Genomic DNA, 15,586 nt, shown 5'->3' with positions numbered 1-15,586 from the left:
ATAGGTGACTTGATATTGAATAGTAATTTTCTTCTGTTCTTTCCAGCTGTATTTGCCTCAGAACAACTCTGAGATGAAGAATTTCTGTTTTACAGAGGGGCTTAAGAGTTAAATATATAGAGTGACTAGCCCCAAATCCACAGTGTTTGGAAGCAAATTTGAAAGGAGGTATTACCAGATGTGAATTATTTGGGTTCATATCGAATGCATCTTCTGAGGCTAAATGTTTCTAGCTGTAATGGTATCACTTAGCACTCTGTTCCAGGAAAGATCAATCTGTATTTTATTTAGTACCTAGACTTCTAGAGAGAGTTTTCCATGCAGCAAGCAGCTTTAGCTCTAAGAAGGTTTAAAACATGGGAGTTTATATATTGGTACTGTAGCCAGTCTATTTTTTCTCAAGTTCTGTATTAAAGTTGCTAATCAAAATGTCCAGACCTCACCTACATTTTCTTTTTCCTCCAAGGAGCTCTTTCTTGGCATTACTGTAGTTTGTAGAATGAGACAGGATGACAGACCAAGAAAAGCCTTGCCATATCACCAGTTGTATTTTCTTTTTATTTTTACCTCACAGACTTCAGGAACATTGGGATTTATGGGAGGTAAATGACAGTGATGGTTCTGTTCTTACTTCAGAAGGCCAAGTTTCAAACCATTACATGTAATGTACAAGTCTCATACATGATGGTATATCCTGGAAGTTGTCATAAGGAAAAAACCTTCTGAGGTTCAGCTGCCATTGGGAAGCTCAGTGTGGCAGCTGAAATGTGGATCCCCATTGATCTGTTTGGGAAAAGCTAAAAGAAAACTCTGGGGAAGTGCAGCTGGAGGGATGCAGCCTTTCTGATCATTTTTCATTCTCTTGGTTGTGAACTATTGCATAGTAGGTCCTTCCCACATACCCTGTTGTAAATGAGAAGTGAGAGGAGCAAGAAAGAACGCTATTCTAGAGCATAATGACAGGAAAAAATAGGAGAGCGCAGAGAAGTCACTGTCTGCTGAATTTCACTGTACCAGAACCTGTGGAGGGCTGTATAGGCTCACACTAGTGCCAGTCATCTGCACTCCATACTATCCAACTGCGGAGTTCTGCTTCACTTGGTTCACTTCTGGCAATATAAACTGGAGGAGGTGATCCAGTTACATCTAATTGATACCTTGTGGTGAAGCTAAGACTAAAAGCAGTGGTTAAGTAGTGTAAATGTTGGAGGATGGAGAAATTCCTATGTGTGAGGCAGATGTTTGCAACTGTACAGAGATATTAAAAGAAGAGGATCTGAGATCAACCTGAGTGACACACATGGCTATTTGCTGAAGTGAACTGTCACTTGGACTTTCCTACATGATAGAATTTAAGTGCTTTTTAAATTTGTGCCATTGGTGGCTCTGGGAAATAGCTATTATGGGCACCTTGACGCAACCTGTTTAGGCTTGCATTAGTGAGGGAAACTCCCATGCAGTTCTTCAGTACCTCAGGCTTTAGCCGTCACAAGTGTGTGTGTTCTCAGTGATGCCTTCAGTGCTTAGTCACAAAAATGGGACACTCACCGTGTACATGTCCTGGGTCATTCTTGAACATGTTCATGTTTGGCTGCTGAACATTAAGTAGCAGTGTCCTATCTAGATTGGATGAACAGCTGACTTTTATTAAGGGTATGGAACAAAATTCTTTTACAGGTTCAGAAATACTCGGCTAACTGTGGAAATGTGCTTGAGGCTGTGGAAGGGTCACTTTAATTTAAGCTCCATTGGAGTTGGGACTTATTAAAATCTTGAAGTTTGCTCTGTCTGCTTTTGTGGATAGCCCAGTAGGAAATACTAAGGTTGTAGGCTGCAGTTACTTCTGCAGTGTACTTGAGTGGTAGGCATGGGTTTTGGCTTAAGTCCATCTCTGTGCTGGTTCTCTTAATTAAACCAATAAATTGTATTCAATTTCTTCAGGCAGAAATGCTGAAGGGCTTTCAGGAAGTGAGGCTAGTAGAATGGTGGGCCTAAAGAAGCAGAAATTTGGATTTTTACAGCAGTGAGTTATAGTAGCTTTTCTACCCATATTTTGGTTGTATCACCCTGACCATCACTTGATATTTTTTTCCTCTCTCTAGAAGTGCTGGCCTGAGCATAGATGAATGTGTAATGCAGCTCCACTGAGCCACCTTATCCATCACGAGCACAGTTTGTTTTCTGTTGAATGCAGAGGAATGTTGCTCGCCTTTCCACAGGATTGAGAAGCCAGTGAGCACAAGCTCAGAAGACTGAAATAAACACCTAACACTTTTACTTAATTGTGTTTTGGAGTTCTTTACCTGTCAACATAATTATGTTAACGATTTTATCATGTCTGATGTATTTGTGGCTTGCAATTGGGTTGTCTGAGGTGCTGCTTTTTCTTTATAAGCTTATTGCAACTTCATATTTTATCTGTTTCTCTTTCCATTCAACCTATTTAGCAGTGATATCACGTGGTCTGTTTCCTCTCCATGTCTGAGAACATGGCTTGGCTTCTAAGTTGCTTGAGAAGCTCACTGGGCCTGTGGTGGGATATTTGAAGGCCTCATGCCTTTACTTTTTTTCCTTCTTTGGCCTGTGTTGTGTATGAAAGTGGAACTGTTCAGAGTTTTTGCGTAGGATGGTGAGGGAAGATGATAGGATTAAACACCAGTTAGCAGGAACATAACTGCGGTATTTAAATTATATCTACACATGCAATCAAATTTAGAGTGGCAAAAGAAATCCAGACACTTGTGCTTTCCTTCTGCTGGAGGCCTTCTTTTTGCATACCTGTTGTATGTTTCAGGAAATAAAATATGAAGCTTTTTGGTGGTATAGGTATAGTGTGTGATAGTGCCTGAAGTGATGAAGTTATTTTCATTGGTCTTCTGCTTTTGGGAGACTTGGAAATTTGCATTTTTAAGTGTTTACTATATGCATATTTTAATTGAAGGCATAACTACCATGGCAGGTCTCCAAGATTTTAGCCTTTAAGGAAAAGACCAAACATTTTCAAATCCATAGCAAAATCATTGTGGATAATATCACTTTGCCTATGAACAAACTAAAACTAAGGAAGCTGGAGATCTGTTGAATTCTCCTTTGATATCTCTGTGAACCAACCCCAAATTTGATTTTTTTGCTCAAGGCCTGTGGTGTCTGGAGTTGTCTATGACCTGGAGAGCAAGAAATGTGGACTGGAGGCTCCTGCAATCAATCAGAGCCAAGTGGCAGGCTGTGAGTTAGGTTCTGCACCCAAACCATCCTGTTTTTGAATACAGCATTCCCTGGCAGTGGTCCTTGCTGTGTGGGCTGTTGGCAAGGAAACGATTTGTGTTTGCTGCTAATGAGCAACCTCTGCTTCAGGTGTTCCCAAGAAAAAAGGCAGAACATGCTAGCCACACTGGTGAGGTGAGCTGGGGTTAGGAAGGCAGGCAGAAGCCCTGTCTTCTGGAGCTTGGAGCCTGGTGTAGCTTCATAGCTGGACGCACAGAATGATAAATGGGCAACTTCTCTGACTGGCTAAAATATTAAGCCTTACGTAGCAATTTTTTACTGCTTGAGCTCTATTAATTCTGAGGAAGGTGTTTTTTTTTTTTTTTTTTTTTTTTAAAGCAAAGCTCTTTGAGCTGTATTGATAGTGGCCCCTGTAAAAGGAACTGTAGAAAGACTCTGTACCAAGGCTTTTTGTTGTAAGGCAAACTTCAGGCTGCTGCAGCTGTAAAATGGACCATTAAGTAGCTTTAGGTAACATATGGTAGAATAGAGGTGTTAAAATGTAGCTGTTACTCTAAAGGGAAAAAATCATTCCGCATGCTAGTGTTCTCTATGGGACAGACATAAAAGCATTTTCATGCCGATTTCAGGTTCAGCAGACATGCCTGTCTTTCTGTTGTTTTTATGCACTTCTGTGTTTTGCAAACAGGATCCACAATTTGTCAGTTGGAACTTAAACTTTTGTTAGTAATTCAAGGTTTTTATGATGGCTTCATATGAAAGCTATTGCTTGTTTTCTACCTTCCTGCCTCTTGAAATGCCTTGTAAGAGTACACATGCTTACCCCAGGTCTCAAGATCTGTTACCCTTCTGCCTGTCCTGCAGTCCCAATTAAATTGGCTTTTTCTCTGGGAAAAGATAGTATGTTTATATTAGTAAGGCCAATTCCAAATGAATCTTACAGCAATACTGAAAGATGTTTAGGAAACAAAAGCCAAATGGCTTAAAATCAGATCTAATCTAAGATGCTGGCAACAGCCTTGTAAAAGAGCCCAGCCTTGTAGTTTTGGGAGAGCTTATGCAGAAATATTGGTTTTCAAGCCTTTGCATCTGACTTTACTCCTTGTTTTACACTTCTGCATATGCCATCGCTGTTTCTATTGAGGCTGTTCTGTGGCTACTGACAATTCCAGAGTTCTGTGAAGGAATGAATAGTATAATTTGGAGTATGTCTTAAAATTGATCCTTTTTTTTCAGATCATAAGTGAATAAGCTTCCTCTTATCTGTCTGGTATGAGCTTATTGGTTATTCCTGGTGTTTTTAGTACAACCCTAGACTCAACAGTCTGACCTCAGAAGTAGCAGGCGAGATAAAATTGTTTGGGCACAGAGATTCTCTCAATTCTTGACATCCAGTGCAAACATCAGATGTCTCTGAACACTCGCACAGAAGGGAAGTGATGTTGTCAGTAAACAGTGTATCTGTCATCTGACTTGTTGTGCAACATGAACATCCGAGTCCTACATTAATCCCACTTATGTGGACTTGAAAACTACACATGTAGCTTGCAATTAGTGAATCATGAGGTACAACTCAGGATTGTACCAGAAGGGCAGTTGCCAAGTGTAGAGGCTGGAAAACTTGTAGGGAAGGAGATGGAGAAAGCATCTAAAGACTGGAGTGGAATATTTTGCTGGGGAAGCAGAAGTGGAAATGGCTGGATGGCTGTGGGTTCTGCAAGATGTAGCAAAGTCTAGCTGCTCAGCTCAATAGGGAGATGATTTAAAGATGCACAAGTTGTCCAAATCTTTCTGATCCCACTCGAGGCATCATATGTGATTGTTAGAAGTTACCTGCATGTCTAGGCAACGTCTTCCCTCTTTTTTCACTTTTGTATGTGTCAGCTTGTGGCCCCATTTCTGAGCAGTTATATGTCTACTCTAGAGCTGTTGGTATGAACAGAACGATGTATTTGTGAAACATGTGGCAAGTTTGATCCTTATCAAAATAAATATAAGTCACTTGTCTAAGTGTGATGCATGAATTAAGTGTGATTTGCTCTTTTCTTACTGGGGAGACTAGTGATTTCTTACCTAAAGATTCATTGAGATATCATGGTGGGTTCTCCAGCCTTGAATTCCTTTCTTGAATTCTTGCCCTATGAGGAAAGACTTGAGCTGGGCCTGTTCAGCCTGGAGAAGAGAAGACTGAGAAGAGACCTGATCAGTGTCTGTAAGTACCTCAAGGGAGGCAGTGAGGAGGATGGTGCTGGCCTCTCTTCAGTGGTGGCCACCGACAGAACTAGAGGTAATGGCCACAAACTGAAGCACCAAAAGTTCCCTGGGAACTTAAGGAAAAATTTCTTGACAGTGAGGGTGACAGAGCACTGGAACAGGCTGCCCAGAGAGGTTGTGGAGTCTCCTTCTCTGGAGATCTTCAAACCCGCTTGGACGCAGTCCTGTGCCACGTGCTCTAGGTGACCCTGCGTGTGCAGGGGGTTGGACTAGATGATCTCTAGAGGTCCCTTCCAACCTTAAGGGTTCTGTGATTATTTACTTACAGCCGTAAGAATGGCTGACCTCAGGAAGCAGTGCTGAGGTACTACACAGAAAGCTTAGACCAAACAGTAGTTGAAGAAGCCTTAGGTTCCCAAAATGTTGCAGGCACTGGGGAGATAAGATTTCCTTTAGAGGTGAATTGTACATAAGGTGAACTGATTTCCATGACTCAGAACATGCCTGTCTAGCATGATATATAGGACAGCAAACAATGTGTCATGAACTGGGTGGCTTCACTATCAGTGTTGGAGCCTGGTTTCTGCCCTGTGTGAACAAGCTGCTGGGGGGCTAAATTGTGTTCTGTGCCCCCCTGATTGACCATGTCTGCCAGAGGAGCCAGTTTGCCTGAGCAGCTCAAACAAGCTTCAGAATTGTGTGATGACACATGTGCTGAGATTGAACAAGCCAAGCTGTCTGAAAATGAAGATATCATGCTACCCTTGGCTTAAATGCTCACGTGAGTGTTTCTGCTTTATCCCATTAGACATTTTGGATCAAGTGCATTATCTTTTTCCAGTTGGAAAAGGTCCACTACTGACTTTCTGCCCTGCAGAGGCTCTTAGATTCTCAGTCTGTTCAGATTTTGGATCTAAGGAAGTAGACAGGAGATGTCTTGGCATGGAGAGCTGGGCAGGTGGCTGCCAGCTCCAAAACAGACTCTGCTAACCTGCCTTGGTGTTTACTTGGAGATTGAGGAGCCCTTGCCTGTCACAGATGGCTTCCTACTGGCTTCTCCTTATTGTAGCTAATGAGCAGCTGCCTACGGATGTTCATTTAGGAAGGGTAACTCAAGCTGATGGTTTTCAGCATATCTTAAAAATCAGTTCATTAAGCTCCAAATATGAATCCATTTAACGCTTGGAAACTCAGCATTGGCAAGGTATGAATTAACAAAGCCTAACTCACAGAGAGAAGCAACAGTACTGAAAGGCCTCAATAAGCCAAGTAATTAAAGAAGGAAATGTGATCACAGAAGGCCTTAACATTGGGTTTTTATTGTTAGATTAATGTCCAGACCTGTATGCAGCTCTTGAAGGCCTGAGCAGAAGGTCTGCGTGTGCCCATGGCTGCAGCCAGCACTTCCAGCCTGCCCTCCAGTTTGTTTCCTGCTTCTTTCCACACTTAAATGCCTTGTGCTGCTCTCCTTTTTCCCTGGTAGCTGGAAATTTCCCTGGGGTAACTTCGCTGTTAAGAGAACAGTAATTTCCTATGATTTAAACAAGAGCTCTTGTGTGTGCTTATGGCCATTCAAATGGAGCGAAAGCAGAGTGCAGTGGAGATGCCAGTTACAGAAGTGCCTGAGCTAAGTTTTGCTTGACTGTTGATTTTAGTGATGTATGGAGAGAGGTTCCCATATGTATAGGCACTTCATCAGAGCAGGCCTGTTCCCAGCCTATTAGAAATGCTTTTTCTAGTATGTCATTCTGGTGAGCCTGCCTTGGGCAGCCCACCAAGATGAAGGCCTGCGTGGGTATCCTGCTGCATGTGTGTTTAGTTCTTTTCTTCCCCCTCTGAAACTGATGGATATTCTCTTTCTCTTCCTCGGCTACCAGGTGACTATATATCCCCAAATAAACTAGCTTAGTCTTGGCAAGTTGGAGTTACTCTTGGGACTTGGGTGCCTGTTGGGAGAAGATGCATTTGTTGGCATGCAGGGTGTAGTTCCCAGGGCTGGGGTCTCTCTGGTTTCCTCTGCTTGGAAGAGAGCTGCTGGGGAAGGGCTTTACTCTGCATCTTCCTTGTTTTATCTGAAGTGGCTTTTTTCCCAGGACCATGAGCTTAGCTTGTGCTTAGCAGGTGACATAGCTGTCTCTTCTGGCTCATTATCTTGAAATGAGGTAGGAAGGTGAGGGAAGTTTCTTCAATGTTCCCTTTCATTTGGGTTCTGATGTGAGGGCGGAGTGCTGCTGCGCCTCAGTGTTAGAGGCAGTTGTTGGAGTTCAGACCTGATGTCAGTGCATACAGCATGCAGAACCTGGCTTGGGCTGGCAAGTAGCAGGTTGTGCTCTTCTAAGTGTTGCAGGTAGTATATCTTCTGACCTTGTTGCAGTGCAGCATGAGAAATGTTCTTTGCATGAGAATCAAGGAGATCTATTGCCAGTCACCTTATGTCCAACAGGAGTGCAGAGTGGGAGGATTTCCCAAGCAAAGTCCCATTGGAATGGTGGTGGGGAAGAGGGACGCCTGAGATCGATTGTGGCCCTTTGTGAATACAGGGAAAAGAGCAGAGTAGTCTCATGCGCAGCCCGAGTCACTTGAAAGCAGGACACAGAGAATCGTGTCATTCAGGGAACAGCAACAACCAAACCCAATGATGGCTCCGGCTTCTGTCATGATTCCCATTACAACTTCTGTTGTGCGGCTGAGTCAGAGCTGGGCCTTCAGCGAAGGCACGTGGCCTTTTCAAGAGGAGACCTCTTGAGGCGCATGCAGAGTGACATTCTCTGTCAAATGGGCAATTGTGCAAGTTGCAGACTGTAGAAAGTGGCCCTGACTCATGTAGTTAGAGTGTACTTAATAGAATAGAGAAATGCCAGGCAAAATCCAAGCGGGTACTCCAGGGTGACAGTTGGTGTCAGTTGGTTGCTGTTGCCTGTGTGCAGCAGGAGTAGCCCCTTTGCCTGAGGGAGGGCACAATCAAGCTTCTCTGGGTGCAGTCTGCAAGGTGCAAACAGGCAACTTAGGGACTTGTAGGGTGCAGCATGGTCTGCACTGCAAGCTGTGTGAGTGTGTGGACTCCAGCAACAGCCAGGGTGGTGAAACAGTTAACGGAGTGTCTGCTGGCATGGACACGGATGCTGCTGTCGCTGCGATTTCCAGAGGTGCCTGCAAAACGAGGTGGATTCCTCCCCAGTGCAGCAGTGGCTATGCGAGTGCGCTCGGGAGCTGCCAGCTGCTGTGAAACCTGAAACAAGGGGCTGTGCTGGAGGGCTGGCCCGGGGAGGCTGCTCCAGCCCCTCGCCCTGGAGGTTCGTGCATTCCTGTGCATGCAGGCACTAGCCAACTTGGGAGGCTGCTCCTCGCGCCGCGGCTGGGCTTTCTGGAGGACGTTCGGCGAGCGTGCGAGGCGCCTGTGTGGTGCTCGCCGTCCCTGGGGGATGTGTGTGCACAGATGACTTCACTGTTCGAGAGAGGGAGGAGTGAAAGAAACTTCTCCCTGCAGTGACCGTGTGTTTTAGCTCGACAGTTTCCAAATTGGTCTTAGTAAACCATCCCGTTGATGGGGGAGAATCTCAACTCCATTTGTGCAAGATAGGACCGCTCATCTGGGACGGATCGGAGCTTTTCCTGGCTCCGGACGACACTGCAGCTGGAAACAGGGTAGGTGGCTTTAAATTGTTCTTGATTTCAGTGACACAACTGTTGTGTGCAGGACAAAATTACTGCAGACCAGGAAGCAGTGGCAGCAGCTGTGTGTTGCGGCTGTTCTTGTCTGCCTGAGGGAGGCAGCTCTAAGCAATTAGCTAAGCCCTATTATTTTTTAACACTGCTAAATACCTCATAGCAGCCTCTTTTTTAACTGCTTTTGGGGATACAAGCAGAACAGGCTGTCATCTGACCACTTGTTGGTTCAAATACAAGCCCTTTATGATGTCTGCAGGCTGCCTGCTGATACTGATCTTTGGATTTGTGGTGGTTCTTTTAACATCTTACCCAAATGAGGGGTGTGCAGAAATAACAGGCTCTATGGGACAGACTTCACAGGAAGCACTTTGATTGTAATCACCGAAGGATTAGGAAATCGTGAGTGGATTTAAAGCTACTGAGTGGATTGCTTTAAGGTAGTTATTTTGGTTCCCTTTATGGGTTTTTACAGAATCTTTCTCTCTTTTAAAGTGAATATATGTTGTCAGTTGGTGGGTTTCAAGGGGTGAGGAGTAAGTGGTTCTTTTCTCATGTTAAAAATGTTATGTAATGAATGATTGGATGTCAGCTGTGTAGTCCTCTGTTAGCCCTTGTCCTGTAGAAGTAAGGAACAAAATTAATTCTTGAATTCCAGTGATTTCATTTTTTTTCTGAAATAGTCTGATATAAATCTGAATTCTGTTCATCTATATTGAGTAGTGTGATTGCTGTGAGAAGGCAATAACTCTTGCTAGATTTGCAGATATTAAGACTTTAGGAGGGTAAATTCTTTCGTGGAATTTTCCTGTACCTGTAAGGCAGTGGTGTGTGTGCGCCTTCCTACGCACTTGGGCAAAGGATACCCCTTAAAATAAGGATTAAGGGACTGAGATTTATCAAGACAGGGCACAAAGCATTCCTTACTAAAACCAGCGTTCTGCGCCTATGGAAGACAGCATCCGGGTGTGCCGAGTTATATGAAACTCAGATTTTGTTACTATGCAGATTTTCATACTACAGAAGGCATTTTATGGCACATGATAGTGACTCACAAACTGCAAGTATTCTTATAACTCCTTTTTTTTTCCTTTTTGCGTGATGTCTCAACTTATTTGTCTACTGCCTGTTGCTTTGTCCTGCTGCCGCTTCTTACTTTTTGCCTTCCTGCTTTTATGCAGTTAAATCGGACTAGACTGGAGTAAGTGGTGTGCCTACACACAAAAAACCCTGTAGTAAATAAATGCCAAGGAAATAGTGAAGAGGACTCAGCTCAGAGTCCTTCTGTGTAGTATGAGTCACTCGTGATAAGGCTGCCTTTTCAGAGCTATTTGGAGCAGAGGTCCCTTGCAAGTTATTTGTCCAACTGCAGAGCACAGGCAGCTTTGAGGACCTTTCCATCTCTTGTTTGATTTGATATGTAACTTATAAATAAATCCAGAAAAACAGTGGGAGTTAATTCATGGTGATTAGCTAAAGTGATTTGCATCCTCCTAGCTTTAGCAATTGATATAAACTTTTCTATGGGTGGATGAACTATCCTAGCTTTCAGGTAAGAAGAAAAGGAAGTGTGCCCTTGCTTCAGAAAAGAAAACAACAGAATCAACGAAGTGGAAGGAAAGTATTTTGTGTGTTACCTTGGCTGGCATTCTGCATCATGGAAGACCTCAGGTTGGGCAGGTGGCCAGTACTGCTGGGCTCTAAGGACACGCACAGCTTTTCATGAAACTTGTGTTACTTCACATTTCTGTCTTTGGAATGACAGAAATTTGAAAGGACAAGGAAGATTGAATTTCCAGGTCTCTTACATTCTATGAGGAAGACTGCAAACGTGGTTAGTAGTCACACTTGTATTAAAATGTTAAGGTTAAAACCCTCGCATTTCTCTGATAGAATTCTTGATTGTATTTAAGAGAAGATATTGTTTCTTTCTGAACCTCAGAACAAGTGGTTTCCTTGTGTAGTGCTCCAGAAGGGCATGAAAATACCAGGTGTCTCAAAGGTGAGTGCTCTTAGCTTGCAGTAGCACAGTAGATGTCTACTGCTTAGAGCCTGCTGAAGGGACTAGTCTGCTGAGCTGCAGAGAAGTGTTCAAGCGAGGCTCACGGAAAGACAGTCGATAGCCTCTCCTCGCTGTTGTCAGTGAGCTGTTCCCCATGTAACTACCATCACTTTCTCAGTATATGTTTTGCTTGTTGAATGTGGCTGTCCTTAGCTACTGCTCTGTTAGCTTTGATTCCCATTAGATATTTGCAGCCTTTACTATGCAGATGTCTGCTCCCTCTGGAGTTACTGTCTCATTCTTTGCCTCTTCTTTATAAAGCCAGAAGACTCAGTTTATGGTCTCCAGTTGTTCATTTATCCCAACCATCTTGAAACCATTCCTGGTTTTCCAACATGCTTCTGGACTTGTAAGCACCAAGACTGAAGTCAATGCCCTAGTTGAGGTCCTGTCAATGACATGATGACCTTTATACCACAATTTACTTCCTAATATTCCTGTGGAGATATTGGAAATGTGGTTGCTGGCTTGCATAGGGATCTAAGTGCCTCCTGCAAAAGGATACTCACCACGTCCTTCTGGATATTGTCACCATGTGACAACCTGTGCTGTGGCTGAGCTGGAAAGCCCAGATAGGGGCACAGCCGGCTGGCTGCCAGTCACCCTTCTCTGTATATGTAACCACTTCCCCACTACTGCTGTCACCTGTACAGTGTTTTCAGTTTTGATGCTGTTTTTCTTCTAAGTCATTGGCAAAACTGCAAAATAAGGTAATTCCTCTGAGACTAAAAACCACCTGCTCGACCAGTTGCAGCTCTGAATTGTGACTTGCTGATGGTTCGCGTTCATTTTATTGTCTGCCAGTCTCAGCTCATGTTGAGTGGTTTTCCTAGCCCAAATGTGGCATTTAACCAAGCCAAAGGCCTTGAAGGAGCAGAGTGATAGTTCAGTGCTTTTTGAGCATCAGAAGTTGCTTACTGTAGTACTTTAGGGTTCAGTGCAACTTCAGCATCACAAATTGAATTCCTTGGTTATGTTTATGTATTTTTTTCTTGTTACAAAACACCTTTCATGGCCTTGTTGAGTCTTGTGCTACTATGTAAATTGCAATTATGGATAGTAGCCCCTTTGTGAAGAAGGTGGCTGATATCTTCCCTGTTAATTCTAAAGGAATGTTTTATTCTTGTCTTTTTATCCCACCTTTGCCTGTGCTTTTACAGCAGCTTAATTTAAGTGGGCCGATACTGTTGGCCTGCCAAATGGAACAGCCACCAAAAGTGTTACATGAAAGGTAAAACAGAGGAAAAGAGCATATTTCTTCTGCAGTCCAGGAGGTAGACAAGCACTGAAAAGGGGACAAGCTCCCTGCAGATCTTTATTTGAGAAGCAAACATGCTTTTTGCAGGACTTGTATACTCTGTGCCAAAATATGTTGGCTACAGGGAAAAGCTGGAGCTTTTTTGTTTCACAGGGAGCTAGAGTGTTCTGCTAACAGCAAGGGAGCCTTCCAGTTCATCCTTCACAGCATGACTAGACTGAGTGCTCAACAGGAACATTTTGGCTTTTCCCTAAGTAGTCTTGCTGTTCCTTGTGCCTTGCTGAGCTACCACATCCTCTGTGAGAAGCAATATGTGGCTAAGGGTGGCTTTCAAGATGGCCTTCTTGTTTGAGTGACGCTGTTGGGATTAGTAGGTACAAACTGGGAAAAAAGTCCTTCAGAAAATGAGTCACATGAGCTGACTGCATGATTTCAGAAGTGGAGGGGATCTTCCATGGCAGTTGTTGGTGTGCCGGAGCTTACCCAAGTAGGGATTCTTTCCCTGAATATCCAACCTGACAGTGAACAGCGTAGTAGGGTGTAGAGGTAAAAAATCACTATGTATGACTAAGCACTTAACATGGTTATTGTGTATATTTAGGACTGGCTAATTCAACTTAGCTTATTACTGTGACAGTGTTAATCATATTCACCTGACCTACTTGAGCTGGGACCAGGAAATAAAAAATGAATGTCTAGCGCAGAACCGCATAAAACGCCTTCATAAAGCTCCCTGTTGGAAGGTAGAAACCTGCAGTGCTCAGACAAGTATGTGAATGCAGATGGATCTAGGGGACAAAAAAAGCTTCTGGAAATATTTTAACTGATATCATTGCCCAGTTATGTAAGTATTGTCTTGGAAAGCATGCCGTGTAATTTGTGGGCTCAGTGTTGTTCAATGTGAGATGGTGATGATGGTTCAGGGAGGGAAAACTGTCTGTATGTCTGCTTGGAATAGTGAGCTCCTTAACCCAGGATTTTGGCTGTCCACAAGAAAGCAGAGCAAACTGACTGTTTCCTGTGTGAGCAGGAGCTCCTGGACACTTTTTTTTCAGGTGTTTGTGCCTTGTTTTTTGCGTTAGTGTCAGTGTGGTGGATCTGAGTTAAGCTTTTACCTCCCATGCGGGGATGAGATCCAAATTCTCGCATGCATGGACAGTCACCGTGGTTATCTGCTGTAGAGTGGTTTTGCAAAACACATCAGAAAACTCTAGACACTGCAAAGAAACTTCATCTCTGTCAGTTAAAATATTTACACAACTGTTCCCATGAATTTCTTTATTTTTTTTAACATTTCTTGTAAGAGGCAGCAAATTAACTGAGGGGGAAGTGTTGGGGGCTTGTCTGGAGAAAAAGCAAACATGCTGTGTCCTGAAACTTAAGGATAGTGAAGGGCATTGTTTTACAGGACTGAATTCTTCTTTACACTTAAAGCTTCAAGGCCTTTTTAATAGAGGTAAATAAGCATCTCCTAGGATATGCCATATAGGATGCTCAGCAAACAGGCTTTGTGCCACAGAAATGTCGTTACAATTGCTAACAATCTTAATTGGTAGGATTGCTTTCTCTTTAGTCTCATTTGCTGCCCTGTAAAATGTGGTGAGAAACTGTACCATATGCTGAGCTGAAGTCTTGAAGGTGACATGCTGTGGAAATTAATTTCTAAAAATAAGCCTAATGCTTAGAAGTGTCTATGATGTCCAAAAAAACCCCAATACATTAAACAAAAGGAGTTCTGCTTCTGAGTTGAGTGGTTTGTGTTCTTAAACTGAGCCAGGAGTACAAATCAGGTATCTATAAAACATAAAGCAGTTAAGACTATATATATCAAGTAATGGTTGAATTCTAGGAGTTGGGGAGAGTCATTAATTGTCACATAAACCAGCCTGTAGCTGAAATTGCTTCCCCTCCCAGGGGCACACAGTGCGTGCTGTGGAGTCACTTAACTTCATCCTCCAGAAATGTGTGCTAGATGATAAATAAAGCACATAGGTTTGTATAAACAGGTCTCTGTCAGTGTGCCAGCAAACTTAAGTTTCTCTCTTGGGGGACACAACTATGTGAGCAGCAAGAAGCTGAGAGGGATCTGCTGTAAGCACCATGTGTTGGTAGGTAAAACAGAACAGGTGCTTTTGGTTGGGTATTATTATGATTCTTAACCTGGTTTATGTGTCATAGCTGTTGTCTAAAACATGGCAGAGTAGTTTAGACATCTGCTGCAAAGCAAGGTCAGATCTGCCTTCATTCACTGAATCTACCAAAAATAGGAGAGCAGCAGTAATCTTCATACATTAATTTCTCAGGTGGGTAAACATCAGGGAGAGAGCATGAGAGCTTTAGGTGACAGAAGGCAAATTGTGGCTCTCGAGGGCCTTTGCTGGCCTGCCTGTTCAACACGTGCTGTGGAGTACAAGACAGACTAGTCCCTAACCATGGCAGTGCATGTGACGTGGCTGGGTGCAAATACAACCCATGAGAAATTTGCATCTTGTGCTTGATGGGACTTTTTTGACTACAGTTCTGTAATTCAGCAAGTCATTAAGTAAGGGAATCTGATGACTTAATTATGTTGAACTCATTGGGTGCCCACATTAGTGTTATTCATGAAATCTATTCAAATCCCATCTTTCAGTTGATGTTTGGGCTGATACTGTTAGGCTTCATGACATAAAATAGCGGTTCTTAATGCTGCTTGTTGTAGTCCAAGGGACTTGGTACAAGAGTATCCAAGTTGGTTGTTGCAGACAAAATTCTGCAAGATGGGAGTGGGCAGTTTCTGGGAAGGAGCAGGGGGCCGGTGTGCTGACAGCTACATAAACTGGGGAACCTGGCATAGCTCCTCGAGCACAGCCTTTGGAGCATCTTCCAACTGTCTGTTGAGTCCTTTCCTATTTAATATATATTGAATTCCCATGTGTGCCTCCTGTGCTCCTGTCATCAGCCTGAGCTTGCAGGGCTCTTGCTGACACCAGGAAAAGACTCAAGCAGGTAGTTGAGTGCCTACCACATGGCCCTGTCAGTGTCAAGACTATTTATTGCCTAACAAGATTAAGCCTTTGTGCAGCAGTGCCTTAAAATGCAGGCTCACGTGGCCTCTGATACCTTTCCTTGCACTCTGGGAAAGTGTGGAACAGCAGTTCTGCATAAGGGTGGTCATTTGT

General features: G+C 43.4%; 1 protein-coding gene across 1 annotated transcript in view; it reads left to right on the top strand.

The window, feature by feature from the left end:
- Positions 1 to 9,013: 9,013 nt before the first annotated feature.
- Positions 9,014 to 15,586, top strand: part of ARHGAP24 (Rho GTPase activating protein 24) — a 130,298-nt gene continuing 123,725 nt past the window's right edge. The window contains exon 1 of the mRNA XM_088531624.1: positions 9,014 to 9,084. The gene's annotated coding sequence lies outside the window, so the exon portion shown is untranslated. The remainder of the gene's footprint in view (positions 9,085 to 15,586) is intronic.

Source organism: Tinamus guttatus, unplaced genomic scaffold (genome assembly GCF_059628265.1).
Source record: "Tinamus guttatus ecotype Peru unplaced genomic scaffold, ASM5962826v1 Tinamus_guttatus_pri_ptg000423l, whole genome shotgun sequence".
Lineage (NCBI taxonomy): Eukaryota > Metazoa > Chordata > Aves > Tinamiformes > Tinamidae > Tinamus > Tinamus guttatus.
This window is presented reverse-complemented; position numbering and strand designations above follow the sequence as displayed.